This window comes from Saccostrea echinata, unplaced genomic scaffold (genome assembly GCF_033153115.1).
Source record: "Saccostrea echinata isolate AGI-Se365-2 ecotype Australia unplaced genomic scaffold, CSIRO_AGI_Sech_v1 ptg000028l, whole genome shotgun sequence".
NCBI classification, from domain to species: domain Eukaryota; kingdom Metazoa; phylum Mollusca; class Bivalvia; order Ostreida; family Ostreidae; genus Saccostrea; species Saccostrea echinata.
The window spans coordinates 7,908,189-7,924,891 of NW_026889777.1; the positions used below are offsets into that span (position 1 = coordinate 7,908,189).

Here is a 16,703-nt window from a genome sequence, read left to right on the forward strand (position 1 = left end):
TCCATTGAAACATACAAAGTATGAAAAATTGAAATTTTAAATCTCATTTTTCTCAGTAATTGTCCAACCATTCTTTTAATTCATTAAAATCTTATTCTTTTCATCTGGTCAAACTGGTTTCTGGAAAAAAGAATTGGTACAATGTAATCGTTTGGACAAATTTTTAACTGTGTCCATGGAAACAAAAAGGAATATTACTTTCAATGGATTTTTTCTGCAATTGTATTTCAAACTACATTTACATATAATTGATATGTTAGTCTCTTTAAGTTTCTGGTGTTTAAATATCCAAATTAGTTGCAGATGCCATGGAACTAAAAATAAGTCATTTATTCCTAAAATTTGAAATTTTGCAAAAAATTTGGATAAGTATTTGCTATCTGCTTTCAAATTCAATATAACACCTCTTGGGTCGAGGGGACATGCTTATGCTTCGGCTTGCAATGTATTGTTAGTTTTTCGTCCCCCCCCCCCCGATTTTTGAGTGGCTAATTTTACAATTTACTGTGAGCTAAAATTCTTGAGACTCAATGATTTAAGATTTCTTACTGAATTTGACAATTCTGGAGTAGAAAACACTCACATTTCCATTTTAAAAAATCAGTTGACTTTTGTAAAAACTTTTAATTAGCCAAAATATTTTCGATATGATTAATGCATTGATAAAAGAGGGGAAATCCTACCCTACTTATCCTACCTATCCTACTTTTGAAATCATAAACTACAGAAAGAAGAACCTTTTAAAGAATTTTAAGTCTTGGCAACTTTAAATTAAAACTGTGGCACTAAGATCAAACGGCTAAAATGAGTACTTCTGCTTGGAAATGTCAGAAAGCAAAAAAAAAAAAAAAAAAAAAAAAAAAAAAAACTCAGTATTTTTTTTAAGCTTAGTATTCCTAAAAAGTGTGTCGTAACAAATGTTCTTTTTTTTAAACTTTGGGCCCGTATTACTTGAAACAATTTGAAAAAAAAAATAGACTATACTATCTGTACATAAGTTATATTTTTGATTAAAATGAAAATACATCAACTTTTAAATGTCTTCTTAGTCGAGTATTAAAACTTATCGATTATTAAAATAAGACTAACTGAGAAAGTTAAACTATAAATATACTGTATTTTCTCTTTTATTTCATAAAGTCAGCAGGGAATGCGAGGTGCAACAACTCGGCATTTGAAGCGTTTACATGAAATATGGAGATAACGAACGTATTCAAGCTCATTGTCCATTTAAATAATACAAATGGGAGAAGAGCAAACATGGACCTCCAAAAACATCAAAGCCAAGGAGGAGTGAGCATCCTCTGCCGACTGGTCATACCCGCCGTACACAATTCAATGTGTAAATAATGGCCTAACAATTAGCATGAAAAACGTCAGTCAGCATTTGACTTAATGAAAGGTTGTATTTACTGACAAGGTCATTGTATTGACCATAAAACTTGCGAAATGATGACTTCAACGAAACTGTTGATATCCTTTTTTTTCAAACTTGTTTGTCAATAGCTTGTCTTGTTTTAGAAATTTTCCATACGTAGAGCATGCTCTTGCATACTGAATCAACTGGGAGTCGGAAACCCCATACGTAGGTACATATTTGTAATAAGGGCATATTGATACATAAGTAAGTGAAGATGACGATTGAAAAATTGAAGTCATCACGTATATCAAGAAGCTTTGTTGTTAGGTTACCATTAAAGGTGCTTGGACACAGATTTGAAGTTAATATTTTCTCAAATTTTCTGTATAATTTTATGACTTATATGTTGATATAGCATTTCATACTAAAATATAATAAAAATCTTATTTCATCTCCAAGTTATTAAAACTTCGAATTTCTGGACGCGTTGGATTGACACATCCTTGCGCTTTCACATATTTTAATTTTCTTCATAATACTTAAGAAAAGTGACAATTTTGTTGTGTATTAATGAAAAATATTAAAAATATAACCCAGAAAATCCAGAGTAGAAATGTTCGAAAGCAAAACCCACTCACAGTATTGTCAGTCCGTGCTCAGTGTTGTGTGCAGAGTTTTACAATTGAACACACCCGGTGAAATCGTAAACATTAACAATAACAGAGCTCGTGCCCTGTTTACAAAAACAGTTTACGTTTCACGGGTGTGTTCAATTTGTTAAACTGCACACATCACTGAGCACCGACTGACAATACCTGGTGAGTTTGTTTTGCTTTCGAACATTTCTACTCTTAATTTTCTGGATTATAAATGTAATATTTTTCAATAATACATAACAAAATCGCTTCTTTTCTTAAATATTAAGGATAAAGTTAAAATTTGTGTAAGTGCAAAGATGTGTTAATCAAACGCGTCCCGGAATTCGTAGTTCCAATAATTTCCAGAAAAAATAAGTTTTTAATTATATTTTCGTGTGAAATGCTATTGCAATATATAAGTCGTGATATTATACAGAAAATTTGAGAAAATGTTAAGTTCAAATCTGTGTCTAAGCACCTATAATAGTAAAATATCCAAATATGAAACAGATGTATCTGACTGTGGTATCTTTAATTCCAATCTCACTGGGATATATCGAGTCGACATATGAATGGAAATAACTATTGTTAAACATGCTAAACAACTTCCTGAATTTTCCATAAATCATTGTGTTTTTTTTAAATTATTATTTCTAATCATTAATTTCTGTATGGTTAAACGCAAGTGCTTCTCTTTACCCAAGAAAATATGAGTGCAAAGATATATGTTAAAGAAGAAAAATATATGCATATATACGAAAATGTACCTGAACAAAAATCGGTCGCACGACATTGTATGAATCTTTATTTTATTTTTCTTCAGGAATTATTCATAATAAAACGCGATTTAGCTTTTGATGTTGTGTCACAGAATTTATAAATTAGTTTGCTTCATTTTTTTTTCACTTTCGCTGCCCATTCAAAGAATAAGTAAAATGTAAGAATAACCTACATTTGAGACATATACTATTCGTTATTTGAAAGTGTTGATCACAATTGAGTTATCGCTCCCCATTAAATTCCCGCTTGCGTTCGCACTTCATTCATGTCCTGCATTCACTCATCAATCATTGTTATTTAATTCAGCAGACAGTTACTTATACATGTATATACCTATTTACCACTCAAGATTTTAGTGATAGATAAGAAAAATGTACACAGGTGGAGTTAGATTAATGTTTTAGTCAAGACACAAGTTGTTATTTCTTAGAACTGTGCATGCTAGTCTGAAAGAGGAGGCAAAAATGCATAGTTTTCATTGTACAATAGAGTCCTATTGTTAGGATAAAATTTCCATGATTTTAAATTTTTTCTTCATGTTTGATTCTTGATGCGACACTCAGTCTGAACTAGTTAATACGACTGTCGTTCAATAAATAATGCAAAAGGTCATCTAAAAATACGAGTAGGAAAAGCACGTAAAGCAAATTCATAATACTTTCAATCCCTCAAAGCATTCCTTGTGAACATTTACACGTCTAAAGTTTTTGTACCCATGACCAGAAAACCTCACCATAATCATCTTTAGGGATGCCCTAAGGACACTGATGAATAGCACTTTCCATGGTACACCTGAAATTGTAAAGTCTTCCTTTGATTGCTTTCCTGATTATTTGGAAGAAAAATATCCCACAATGTCTGAGATCTAGCGAATATGGGGGATAGCTAAGCTCTGTAAACTTTCCTTTCTTCAAAATTTTATTTATTTCTCTATGCTTATTTACAGCAGCGTTGTCAAATACAGGAAAAATACTTTAGGGACCAGTATTTGGACTTGCTTTGCAGGAAATCTGCTTAACTTTCCTGTGTTACATTTTAACATAAATGTTACCACTGATAGTCCTTCCTTTGGCTGTATGTACATGTTTTACCGGACATCTTGAACAAAGAAAAATTAATGAAACATATTTGGAGCCCTTGCTTCACTTTGCAATAATAGGACGACAGCTTTCTCTTTGATTCCACATTTTATTCATAATCTTCCTTTTTGGCCATAAAAAGTACACCCATGTTTCGTTATCCATCACTCAAGTTTATCAAATCTTCTTTTTTGGTAAAAATGTTTATTTTTGAATAGACCATTGGCACATTTAATCTGTGTTTTCTCTTGGGCATTTGTAAGAAAATAAGGCACCCATCTGATATAGTTATTGTCAGTTTCATTTCATTAGTCAGAACTCTATAAACTGTTGTGACGATGAAATGTTTCGTGTCTTAGCAATGTCTATCAATGTAAATCTGGCATTTTTAGATATCATGTTTCTCACAGCATCGATATTTTTGGTGCCCCTACAGATTTCGATCGACCAGTTTGACTGCGATCATTTAATTGTACTCTTTTATTTTTGAATTTCTGAATCCATCTGAAAACTATACAGCGTGAATGACTGGTCTTTCCACATATCAAAATCATATCTTTAATACGGGTTCTTCAGATCGATTTCGGAAAACACCAAATTTTTGCATATTTATTGGAAAATACGTATAGTTTTCATCTGCAGAGTTCTACTGATTTTACGAAAATAGCGCGCTCCTAAAGAACTTGTCCGCGAACTTTTCTACATGTAACAACCCTCGTATATATAGAGATGTAACAAAAATTAGAATAGTACTATGTAGTTCATCAGTATGCCTCTAAGTTCAGTTAAGTTCTTATTCACCAGTTCAAACAAACATGATTTTTTTAAATAGATTAAACTAAATCCTCGACCTTTCGTACAACAGGCCTTGTCGAACAAAAGTGAAAATCCGTATACATGTACCTTAGACACTTCCTCAAAACCCTTGTCTTGATGAACTATCTGCACAAATTCGTACAGGTTATACTCTTGAGTTAAACAGTCAGAATCAAACAGGCTATTTAAAGGGGCATAAACACAGATTTGAAGTAAATATTTTCTCAAATTTTATGTTTTATATCATGACATACATGTATGTAGCTGTAGCATTTCACACGGAAATACATTAAAAACAAAACTTATGTTATCTGGAAATTATTGAACTACAAATTTCAGGACAAGTTTAATTGACACATCTTTGCACTTTCACAAAGTAAAGAACAAGATACGGTTTCAATACAATTTTGCCCTGGATTTTTCTTAAGAATGACAGAGATGCAAGAAAATGAAATGCTTTCTGAATCATTAAAATTCCATGCAGTGAGAACATTTAAATCATATAATACCCTAAATGCTAATTGTGACGTCATGAACTTGTGCATTTTCCCGTATTTTTTTTAAAAAGTAGAAGTTATCAATTTTCTGTAAAATTTTATATTAAATAATATAGAACACATGCATCGCCGACAAAGATTTTTTATAAATATGATCTTTTAAAAGATTTTACAAAACATATCCAAAAATTGAAGTGGGCAACGGCTGTGGACACTATTTTCTTAAGAAAAATAACCCTAGAATTGAACCCTTTTGTGGCTTTTCATGTTTAAAATAGAAATGTAACACATAACTGACGTCATATTTCCACAGTGGTCCCCTTCATGTCATATTCTTTCATCATTTATCACATTCATCTACTAAACTTATATTTAAGCCAATTTCACAACTTTTTAAAAACATTAGATTTTTAGGGCATAAAAAAGCCCAAACTGTACCTTCTTCTTTATCCTTTATACTTTAGAAAAGTAGAAATTTTGTTGAATATTCATGAAAAAATTACAGATATAATCCAGAAAATTCAGAGTAGAAATGTGAGAATACAAAACAAACTCACAAGTATTGTCAGTCCGTGCTCAGTGATGTGTGCAGAGTTTAAGAAATTGAACACACCCGGTGGAACGTAAACTGTTTTGTAAACAGGGCACGAGCTTTGTTATTGTTAATGCTTATAAACAGTGTCAAGTGATGTTTCGCCTCACACACTAAACTGATAGGTGGAACTGACTAATTATTCTCAAAATGCCAATTTTGCGAAAATGCATTTACTGCCTCAGATATTGGATAGCTAAATAAAGAACTGAATCTATCCAATTTAGCATTATAAGCGCTTGCAAACCTTTCTAGACACACATATGTACAGGTAGTTTAAAGAAAATACGCACTATGTAGATACAAGAAAAGGATCATTGACGGTATTCTGATTATTGTAAAATTTCGTGTGAAGACTGGTTATAACCTAACATTTGAATGAGCCAAGAGAGACCTGTATCGGCACATATTATTGCCTCAGCATATATTGTCGCCGGCGTAGCACGTATTGTCGCCAATCGGTACAAATTGTCGCCAAGGGATAAAATATACCTGCACACACTGTCGCTGGCGACAAAGTGTGCAGACCCTTGTGATACATATTGCCGTCCTGAACCTGAGTTTGTATGATGATTGATTGAATGTTGGTTTTACGTCCCGTTAGAGAATTTATATAGAGAAGCGCTTTGCGAAGGAACAGTTGCTACCTTTTTTTTTATCGAACTCACGACCTTCCGATCACAGATGAATAATAATAACTGATTGCTGTTAAAATTATTTTTACTATTTATCAATCAATTGAAAATTCATCGCACACATTTCAGTCTGTAGCTTCTCTGTGCAAAATTGTACTGCATGCATTGTCACTCGTTCAGCAGAAGAAAAATTAGGCATAATTATTACATCGGCACATAAAGTCACCGACGACATTATGTGCCAATGGACGATCGACACTATGTCACTTTAAAGGATGAATCTTCATAACATTGCGATTTCGCCCCCTTTTTAACGCTAGATGGTACAATGTACAGGTAGGCGAACACGAGTTATCTTTCATGAGCACGAGTTATCTTTCATAAGTGTGCGGATTACGTGGGTGATTATGTGCGGATTTATTCACTCGTACATTGAATATTCAGCATGTGATAAAATATAAGGAAAGTTTTAACACAGAGTTTTACCTTTAAAATCAGAATATTGTCATTCTTTAGCTAAAAGCTCCAAGCATGGTTCGTAGATACACTAAAAAGTTCTCTGCAAGAGAGACTTTCAATATACATGTGTATATACATAATATCTATTAAATAAAATCATATACTTCATTGTAAGATTCCGGCTTCACCATTTGACAATATTCTGATTTTAAATATCGTATATATAAATACGAGGGCTGTTCGGAAATTATTGAGACATTTACTTTTACTCCATAAAGGTCAGAGATAAATTCATGAAAATTCGTCAACATTTTGTAAAGAACGAATAAAATAAATGTGCAAAATTTCTACTTTATAGGATAATTAGACAAGTTCCTGTGAAATTATAAACATGCATGCATGGACAGGTCGTTTAGTTTGGAAAAAGTTCTCCATAGCGCTACACATAATTATAGGTATGCTCGCTGCGCCGCCTTGACGTCAAAATCCATTTTGTCGTCGTTCTCAGATTTCTATGCCGCGCTTAAATTTATTTATGATCTCCGTATTTCTGATCGAAATTCTAACAAACTTGCGCAAAATGAAGTCAAAATCAAACTGAAAAATTATATACATAACTTGAATTATTTTCGCTCTTACTATGGGTCAACCATAGTTGGTTACATTTTTTCAATATCTGATTTCGTGACTGCGCCGGACACCCCTACCATTGACTCATTAATATACCACTGTAAAGAAGAAATAAAATATTTGTAAAATATTTTTTGCTTTTATTAATTCTTTGTATTTGTCAAACGTATATGCAAATTTTCACCGAAAGACGTTTATTAGAAAAAAAATATATACATTGTCTCAATAATTTCCGAAAAGCTCTCGTATATATCCTCCTATACTATTGAATAAAATTAAATGAGACTTTCACAGAATCTTTATTACATATTGCCATTGTGCATCTCTTATTCTATGTTCTGTTTTGGGGTTTCCCTCAGCAAAAATGTACTGTGCTATTTTACAAGCGCGGCTTGGTAGCCGGGGAGGAGTGTATCATTTTGTTAGCTAACTGCTCATTGTACCTCTAGTTTATCTTTTTCTCAAAATATCATAATAATTATAAAGAGTAAAATACATCTTAAATATATGGGTATAACTATATTTTATATTCGTCTTGGGGACTCTCTACCTTGGCTTTTCTACTTTCAAATTTAAACTTCCTTAAATGTGCAAAATTAAAACTTTGATTCACGCAAGACTATGCTCGTTACACGATTATAAACGATTCAGTCATTTTGTCGGTAATAGCGTTTTAGCCAATGTAAATATTTGAAAATTTCACAGAATATTCCTCATCCCTGTATAATATTTTATTTTGTTTCAGTGCTTATTTCTTATTAAAATAAAGCTGCAATTCTCATAGAGAAACGAACATAATAATCAAAAAACGTGTTACAGTCCAAGAATCTTAGAAATATTATTGAATTAATTTTTAGACATAGAAAGAATATAAACTAGTATGACATACGTAGTTTTATATTGGTGTGTTAGGATTAACCTCTAGTAGTGAAGTTTTCCTATTTCGCCTTCTAAACTTTGGTATATTTTATCTAAATGTTATATTTGTATTTCTCTTGAATTTGGAAGTTGATGGATAAAAAAAACCTCATAACTCTGAACCGTAATTTACATAGTTCAGTTATCTTAGATTGCTATGTAATTTCTACTTACTTTGTACAGGGACCATTGGAGACCAGTACTGAATCTCCCCTGACTACAGTGCAGGGAACTAATTTTGTTACATAAACCAGCATCAGCATAAGCATTAGTAGCATCAGGATCGAGCTAGCATCAGCATCAGCATTTAAAAAACAGCATTACCAGGATCAGCATCAGCAAGCAAAGGATAAAACCAGCATTGACCTACATAAAATCAGCATTATCCTACTAGCATCAGAAAATCAATGAGTTTTAATTCAGTAAAAAATTAAAAAAGAAAGAAAGAATATTGGTTAAAGTATTCACATTATTGATACATAGTGAGATATTATGATCAAATAATTGTAAAAGGCACTTTTATTGCTTTAAACAGCAATGCTGAAATTCATTATCTACTTCCGGTAGCATGATGCTACTTCCGGTAGCATTGACCTAATTATAAAACAGCATCAGGATAAGGATTACTAGCATTAAATCAGCAAGCAAAGGAAGCATTCAAATCAGCAAGCAAAGGAAGCATTCAAATCAGCATCGATTCTGTAACAAAATTAGTTTCCTGCACTGTATCACCTCCTTCTAATGACAGCTTATGTCGCTAATGTGCCGTGGTGCATCACTGTAAGTTCTTATTATGCAAAGCATGAAAAGAACAGTAGTCATTTCTCTCTCTCTCTCTCTCTCTCTCTCTCTCTTTAAATTTCTTTGTCGCAGAAATCTACTACTTTTTCTGATATTTTCCTTACTACCCAAAATCATCATCTTTAAGATGTAGAAAATTGACTTTTTGGAGGGTTATGATTTATATGTGCATTTGCTTTTAGTAAATCTATTACAATTTATGTGATTTTAAATACGGTAGGTCATCCTCGCAAGCCAGGGGCCCTGAGTCAACACGTTGCCGTTGGACCCCTGGCATATTTCATTCAATAATCGTGGGCTTGCTTCTCTCATTGAGAAGCACCAATCAAATTAAAGCTTTCATAAATAGTTAGATAAGGATTCAGTTGACACCTCAAATGCACGTGTTACAAGTTGTTTATCATAGAATGGCTTAATGTGATTGGTTGAGAGATAAGAAAAACAATCAAGATTTGTAAACTTCCGAAAGATGTCGCTACAGTCAGCCCACAAATATTGAATGAAATATGCCAGGGGTCCAACGGCAACGTGTTGACTCAGGACCCTTGGCTTGCGAGGATGACGGTAGGTAGGTTGGTAATGAAGGCTTGTACAAGGTAGAATTGAAATGGTGGTATCCATTTATCACATTAATTTTTGTCAGTTTGATACATGGTACAAAATGTCCATTTTCGATTTAGTCCTCTGATTTGGAGATTTGACATTATTTGAAACATGCCACACAGCACTTATGAAATAATAATAGAAAATGTTATTCTTGAAGGATAACAGTTTTAAATGTGATAAAAAATAATAATAGTTTTAAATGTGATAAAAAAATGTGATTCTTGAAGGGTAATAGTTTATAGAATAATCATTAACCACTGTCGTGTATCCGCGCCGGTTGTGACATGTTTGGATGAAGTGAAAATGGCGTAAAATGTACAAACGGCGAATTCTGTGTACCATTTCCCAGTTGATATTTCGGTAAATATTAAATTACTTATTCGTTTTTTATCGAAATTCTATAGGCATTTTGTTTATCAAAATGATGTGTTTTAATTTTGTTTTTAGAGTGCATTTAAATTTCTCATCGATGCGGTTTTTTATCGAAGCACATGACATTTCTTCCCCTTTAGTAAGTGTTCATTTGTGATTATTAAAATTATACTTAATATATTTAAAATCTGAATCGAACAAAAGAAAGAAAAATCATTTTTCGAATGAGGCATTGAAATTTTAATTTGTTTTCCATACAAAAAAAAATGTATAAAAACGCGTTTCATTTTACGTACCCGTAGCAAATATATTACGGTTTGGATAATGAGAATGTTCTGGTTTGGATGCAAATTCAACATTTTGATGTTTCGGTTTGGACAGTCTACAATTTCAAATTTCTAAATCTTGTAGAACCATTTTGGTTGTTTAAGATGCACTTAAATGGAGAAAAATGCCGTTTATGATAATATAAACACTAGTATCATATAACTTTATACAGACACGTATATGTAGTACCAAATTTCGGACACGCCCTCTCCCCTTTTTTCCTACATGTAGGAAGTCGTTGACTGACTCTAAAGTTGATAACCCCCTTCCCCTTTTCTCAAAAACCAGGTGCGGAACCAGGAATTTTTTCCGGGGGGGGGGGTCCACCCATGTCAAAAAATTTCCAACCCAGTAAATTTCTTGACATGCAAAATAAAAAAGGTAAAGTCCATTCTTAAACGTGAAAAAAAACCTATTTCATGGTGGGTCCACGTTTTCTAGGGGGTCCAAAGTCATTTTTTATTTGCTTCAGTATATACATACTATATCTCTGCAAATTCCAAGGGGGGGGGGGGGGGTCCGGACTCCCCGACCCCCTAAATCCGCGCATGAAAATGATACTACGTGTGTGACTTATTAAAAAAACATGCAAAATTAGTGATGTTTTGAAAGTCAGACAGGAAAAAAATATTATATGCAAAGTGTATTCCATCAATGGTGAGTTATCAAAAAGGAAGTCGTCGATTGTCTTAAACTGGATGAACCTGGTCATTCTTGCCCTCATGTCTGACAATATACAAGAACGCAAAGATAGCGACGAAAAATTATCTCCATGGCTACATGAAACACTACCTAAGTTTTTGTGCATTATGCATACGTAATTACTAGTACAAATTAACTAAAAAATTGACAAGCCAAAACAACTCCATAAACTTCGTATGAGTAGAGTGGATGAAAGGGGGGGGGGGGTACATGTAGATTCGCTTTCCTTTATATATGCATTGTACAATGGGTACCACCCTCCAATGTCAATTTTTGGTAACTTTACTATATACATTGTACATTTATTAACTCTGAAAATCCAGGGGGGGGGGGTCCAGATCCTCTTCCCCCTCTAGATTCGCCTATGGTAATATACCTGTTTGAGAGGGTCTTCTAACATATACATATGTATTACACAGTTTTACACTACAGACCAGACTGATGGCCTGTATTATGCGATTGATCGAGTATCGTCGGACCCCACTTCTTAGCAAACTGCTTGCCACGGTGATTGCATACATGAGAAAGAGGATAAAGTGTAGTTGAAGAAAAGATATTACCTACAAGCATTTAGTATCGGAGGGACTGCCCTCCACTCACTTTTTTTCCCCAAATATAACCTTTTACTGTTGAAAATGTTCATTGAAAGGCCCGCCCCTCCAACTTTTGGGTTTACAATATAGTCAAATCATCCTTCGATGTAGTGTTTTACTAAAATTTGTCCGTGAAAAAAACCCCACTCCTTTCTACGAAATAGGATTCTTGATTTTTGACATCCCCCTTTTTTTTGCTTGTTAAAGATTTTTCAGGTAAGTTGTCTTAAAGAAAAATTCTGCCCCCCCCCCATCAAAAACGAAACTATGTGCCTGTTCTAAATGTTTGTTGGATACATAACTTAGGGACATAATTACTAGTTTTCAGTGTCTGAATTATATTTCTTTCTCACGAAATTTGTCAGTTTATCAGAAACAAATGACGTCCGATTCATTGCTCGGGAAAACGCAGTCTATTGGTATTCGTACCACATTGTAATTTTACCATGTTATTTTATGATTTTAAGTACTATTTTAAAACAACGAACATTGGGGTCAATCTCATCCAAACCGTATCACAAGTTAATCCAAACCGTACATAGTTTTGCAAGCATTGTCATCCAAACATGTTACGTTGATCTAGTATGTCACCTACTGGAACAGTTTCTTTACATTAAATTCGAGGATTTATGACAGAGTTACAGGATAAATAATTGTTTATAGATAAAGGCTGTCTTTTAGTTGTAAAATTAGACACCAAATGTCAATTATATAACACTAAAATCATTCGATAAATCGAAGCGGTTGATTGACTCCGCCATTTTCACTTCATCCAAACAATTCACAACCGGCGCGGATTCACGAGAGTGATTAACAGTCATTGACAATTCATTTTAGTCAATTTCTCCGTTTCAATTCGCATGTAAAGTAACTGTTTTTAGTGTAACAAGACAAAAAACACATTGGATTTATGTCCTTCAATCAAAATATATCATACTGAAAATAATCGTACTCTGACAAAAGTGTATGATAGCTATTGTGAATTGTGTTGTGTCTTACACAAGGGGGGAGGGGGTTAACTAGTTCTTCATAGGAAAATTACCTATCAATATCAGATAAAAGAAATAGTGCAAATGTTTTGGTATATAGAATATATATTTTTATGTTATTTTAGCACTGCCTATTTTATTAAAATTGTATACATCACTTGATTGTTTACAGGATACTGAGAAGGCCAAGTATGAACCAGTTTATAAAAGTCTGAACCCAGTGAACAATATATTGTCTGGTGATAAGGTTAAACAAGTAAGTAAAATATGGGAACCAGTCTACAACAGCTGATCATGAAATAAAGTTTGAACCATACTGTGTAATTGCTGAAATAAAGTTTGAAGCAGTCTTTAACAGTTGCAATGAAGTTTGATCCAGTCTACAGCAGATATTTTAAAGTTTGAACCAGTCTAAAATAACAGAACTATGTCAGTGATTTACTGTCAGGTATAAAGTTCATGCATGTATCAAATCGGAAGTAGAATGTGAAGTATGTACAAGAAATGAACACCCTGTGACCGCTTAATAAATTAATTGACTGTCAGGTAAACTGTTAAGTAAGAAGCAAAGTGTGGACCAGTTTTAACAGAAGTAAGACTGTGCCCTATTATACCTTGATATAAGGAGACAAGATCACACTTAATAAATAAAAAGGCAAGATATGAAATACTATGTTACACTGTAGCGGCCTAGTGAAAACAGAGTCTGGCTGTTTTTTTTTCTGATTAATTTGATGAATATTGCTTCCTTTATTACAAGTTATTCAGCTTTGGATGTACATGTATACGTGTAGATTTAAACGGTGAAGAGACTAAGTAAAACATGTGTCCTAAAAAATACAAGGAATAATAAATGTATCTGTATAAAATCTTGATTTCAGACAAAGGTTAACAGTTTATTATGGGTTTCTTTTTACAGATGCTGATCAACTCTTAACTTCCCATTGAGGTCCTGGGTAAAATCTGGGACCTTAGTGATATCGACAAAGATGGCTTTCTGGACAAAGATGAGTTTTTGTGGTCAGTATTATACATTAAGATAGCAAGATTTCAAAAGATGAAATTAATTGATATAATTCATATGCTAGATTCTGCGAATAAACGGAAACAGTTTTCATGCAGATGTTATTGAGAGGTATGCCATGTCTTTATATTAAATGAGATTTTAGAAATGTAAAATTAACTGAAAAGGAGGAATTGTAGAAGCTCAAACTTAACACATAGAAAGCTTATGACCAGAGAGGGAAATAGTGACCTGGACCCCGTTATTTGGACAAAATCAAATTGGTTGGAATGGTGAATTGTTAGCCTGTTATAATTTTGTAGCATTGAATGTTAAGAGCTGATTTTAGTCAGAAGTATTTCTTTGATGTAATTCATTTTGACTCTGAACTGATTTATTCAGAAAGGATTTGATTAATTTGTATATTGAAAAATAATGAAAATGATGCAGAGTATGAATCCGATTTAAAAAGGCTACTACTTAATCTATTTTGCTGTAAATAAAATCAACACTATGTCGACCTTCCAACATGGAGGAACATAAAATAAATTGATTCTTTCTCCAATAAATGTACCTTGAATATTTCTACTGTTTTGCATCAAATAACTAGTAAGTTATCATGAAACTAAAGACCCACACTTAGTTCAGAGGAATTTTGACTTTGTGGTTCTCATACTTATAATTAAACGGAAGGTCAGTAATTCTTTCTGGGATAGTAAAATCTAGTAATAAATTATATATACTTGCCAAATATACTTGTTGTTTTCTTATTTTTTGGTTAAATAAACACTTTGATATTTTTATGCTTAATAAACACTTGTTGATTTCTTTTCAGTGCATGCATTTGGTTTAAAAAGCCCGGGACAAGATCCCAGTGCCACAGTCCTTGCCCACTCAGCTAGTCCCTCCCTCAAAGCGGACTAAATCAGCCCCCATTAGAGGAGTCCCTGTCCTGCCTCCAGGGGCAGTCCGGGGATCGCCGGTTCAGAGGGCAGACTCCCCTGCAGTAAGTTAAAGGGTCTCAGTTCTTAATGTGAAGACGACTAATGCTAACTTAAAACAAGAAGTGTTTGAGCAACATTATATGCCCCCTGTGTGGCAATATTAAAAATGGAACACATTTGATTTGGAATGTGTGTAACATGTGTAATGACAGTGAAAACAAGATTTGTTTGTGAAACACTGATGCCCCCGTATGGCAGCTTATAGCGAAGGTTAAAGTTTCTCAAATGCGAGTCAAAATCCAGGCCAAAAGATAAGAAAAAGTTGGTACCCAAAGAAAGATCTTGTCTCGAGGAATATACCTGTGAAATTTAAAAGCCCTAGCTCCAACTGTTCAAAAGTTACGGCGAAGGTCAAAGTGTTTTAAAAGTAAGTAAAACGGTAAGGTCAACGTCAAAGTTGTTAGTATCGGTATAATTTCATGACTTATATGTTGCTATAGCATTTCATACTAAAATATAATAAAAATCTTATTTCATTTCGAAGTTATTAAAACTTCCAATTTCTGGACGCGTTGGATTGATACGTCCTTGCTGTAACACGCTTTGCGTTTTGTAAACTTTATTAATTTCATTCTTAAATATTAATTTACTTTCGTTTTGTAAGATTAGAGTTTCAAAAATAAATCAGTTAGTTGTTTTGTTAACTCATGTGCAGTTGTGTTTTATGAGTGTGCACCAAAGCTGCACGTTGTACGGTGTTAAACCTGTTAACACTGCTGTCTGTCTATAATATACACTACCCGGAAGTGAAACATGGTGTCAGAAGTGCTTCTGTGGTAATTATTCTGCTTTTGATCCTGAAATCAACTTTCTATTTGTGAGCTGTGTTTCCCACGTGCTTCTACAAAATGGCGTTCGCTGAAAGACTCGCGCCACCAGGGAAAATAAAATTTAACAGCAAAAATCTCGCTGAAGATTGGCGTAAGTGGAAAGAGGAGTTCAGTCTCTACGTTTCTCTGACTGTGAAAGATGAAGAAGGATCTAAGCTGCAGTTATTCAAGTACCTGATAGGGAGCGATGGCCGAGAAATCTACAATACTCTGAAATTCGAGAAAGAGGAGAAGGATAGAACTCTAAAAATGGGCTGGAGGCATTCGACACGTACTGCCGACCAAAGAAAAATGAAACTGTCGAAAGATTCAGATTCAACACTCGCAAACAGGAGGTAGGTGAGACAATTGAAACTTATATCACCGAGTTGAAAACATTAGCATCCACTTGCAATTTTGGTCAAGTTGCAGATTCTCTCATAAGGGACAGAATTGTATGTGGTATAGTTGACACACATCTTAGGGAGAGACTTTTAAGAACACCAGATCTTAGTTTAGACAAATGTGTAGACATGTGTAGGGCTGCGAAAATCACAAAACAGGGCATCGGTGTGCTAGACGGAAGTAGTGCTCTCACCCCAGCTTTTAATAAAAAAAAAAAAAAGCAAACAGAGTACCCGTAAACCTGACGACAACAAAAAACAGGCTAGTGAGAAACAAAAATATAAACAGTGCAAATTCTGTGGCAAGTATCATGAACTAAAGAAAGAAAAATGCCCTGCATACGGACAAACTTGCAGAAAGTGTCATAAACTCAACCATTTCGAAAATAAGTGCTCAGCATACGCTAAACATGGGCCCACAAAGATCACGAAGAAGAAAGTTCATGCAGTAGACTTTGGTGAAAAGTCCGACTCGGATGATTACTACCAGTCAAACTCTGTCACTAACTCGGACGAAGTCGGATCTGTGAACTCTTTGAACTCCAAAACAGCACAGGAAACCATGCTAATCCAAGGACAAAAAGTCAGGTTTCAGCTTGACACAGGAGCTACCTGTAACATTCTACCTATAACCCATTTGCGTCACTTCCCTCCTCTGCGCCCAACTAACTACGAGCTTCGAATGTATA

At 33.9% G+C, this 16,703-nt stretch overlaps 1 long non-coding RNA gene across 1 annotated transcript; it reads left to right on the forward strand.

The window, feature by feature from the left end:
- The first annotated feature begins 9,146 nt into the window (after positions 1-9,146).
- Positions 9,147-13,811, forward strand: LOC133193699 (uncharacterized). The gene is made up of 3 exons (XR_009721976.1): positions 9,147-9,184; positions 12,967-13,050; positions 13,714-13,811. It is a non-coding gene; the product is annotated as an uncharacterized LOC133193699 (long non-coding RNA).
- Positions 13,812-16,703: the final 2,892 nt, after the last annotated feature.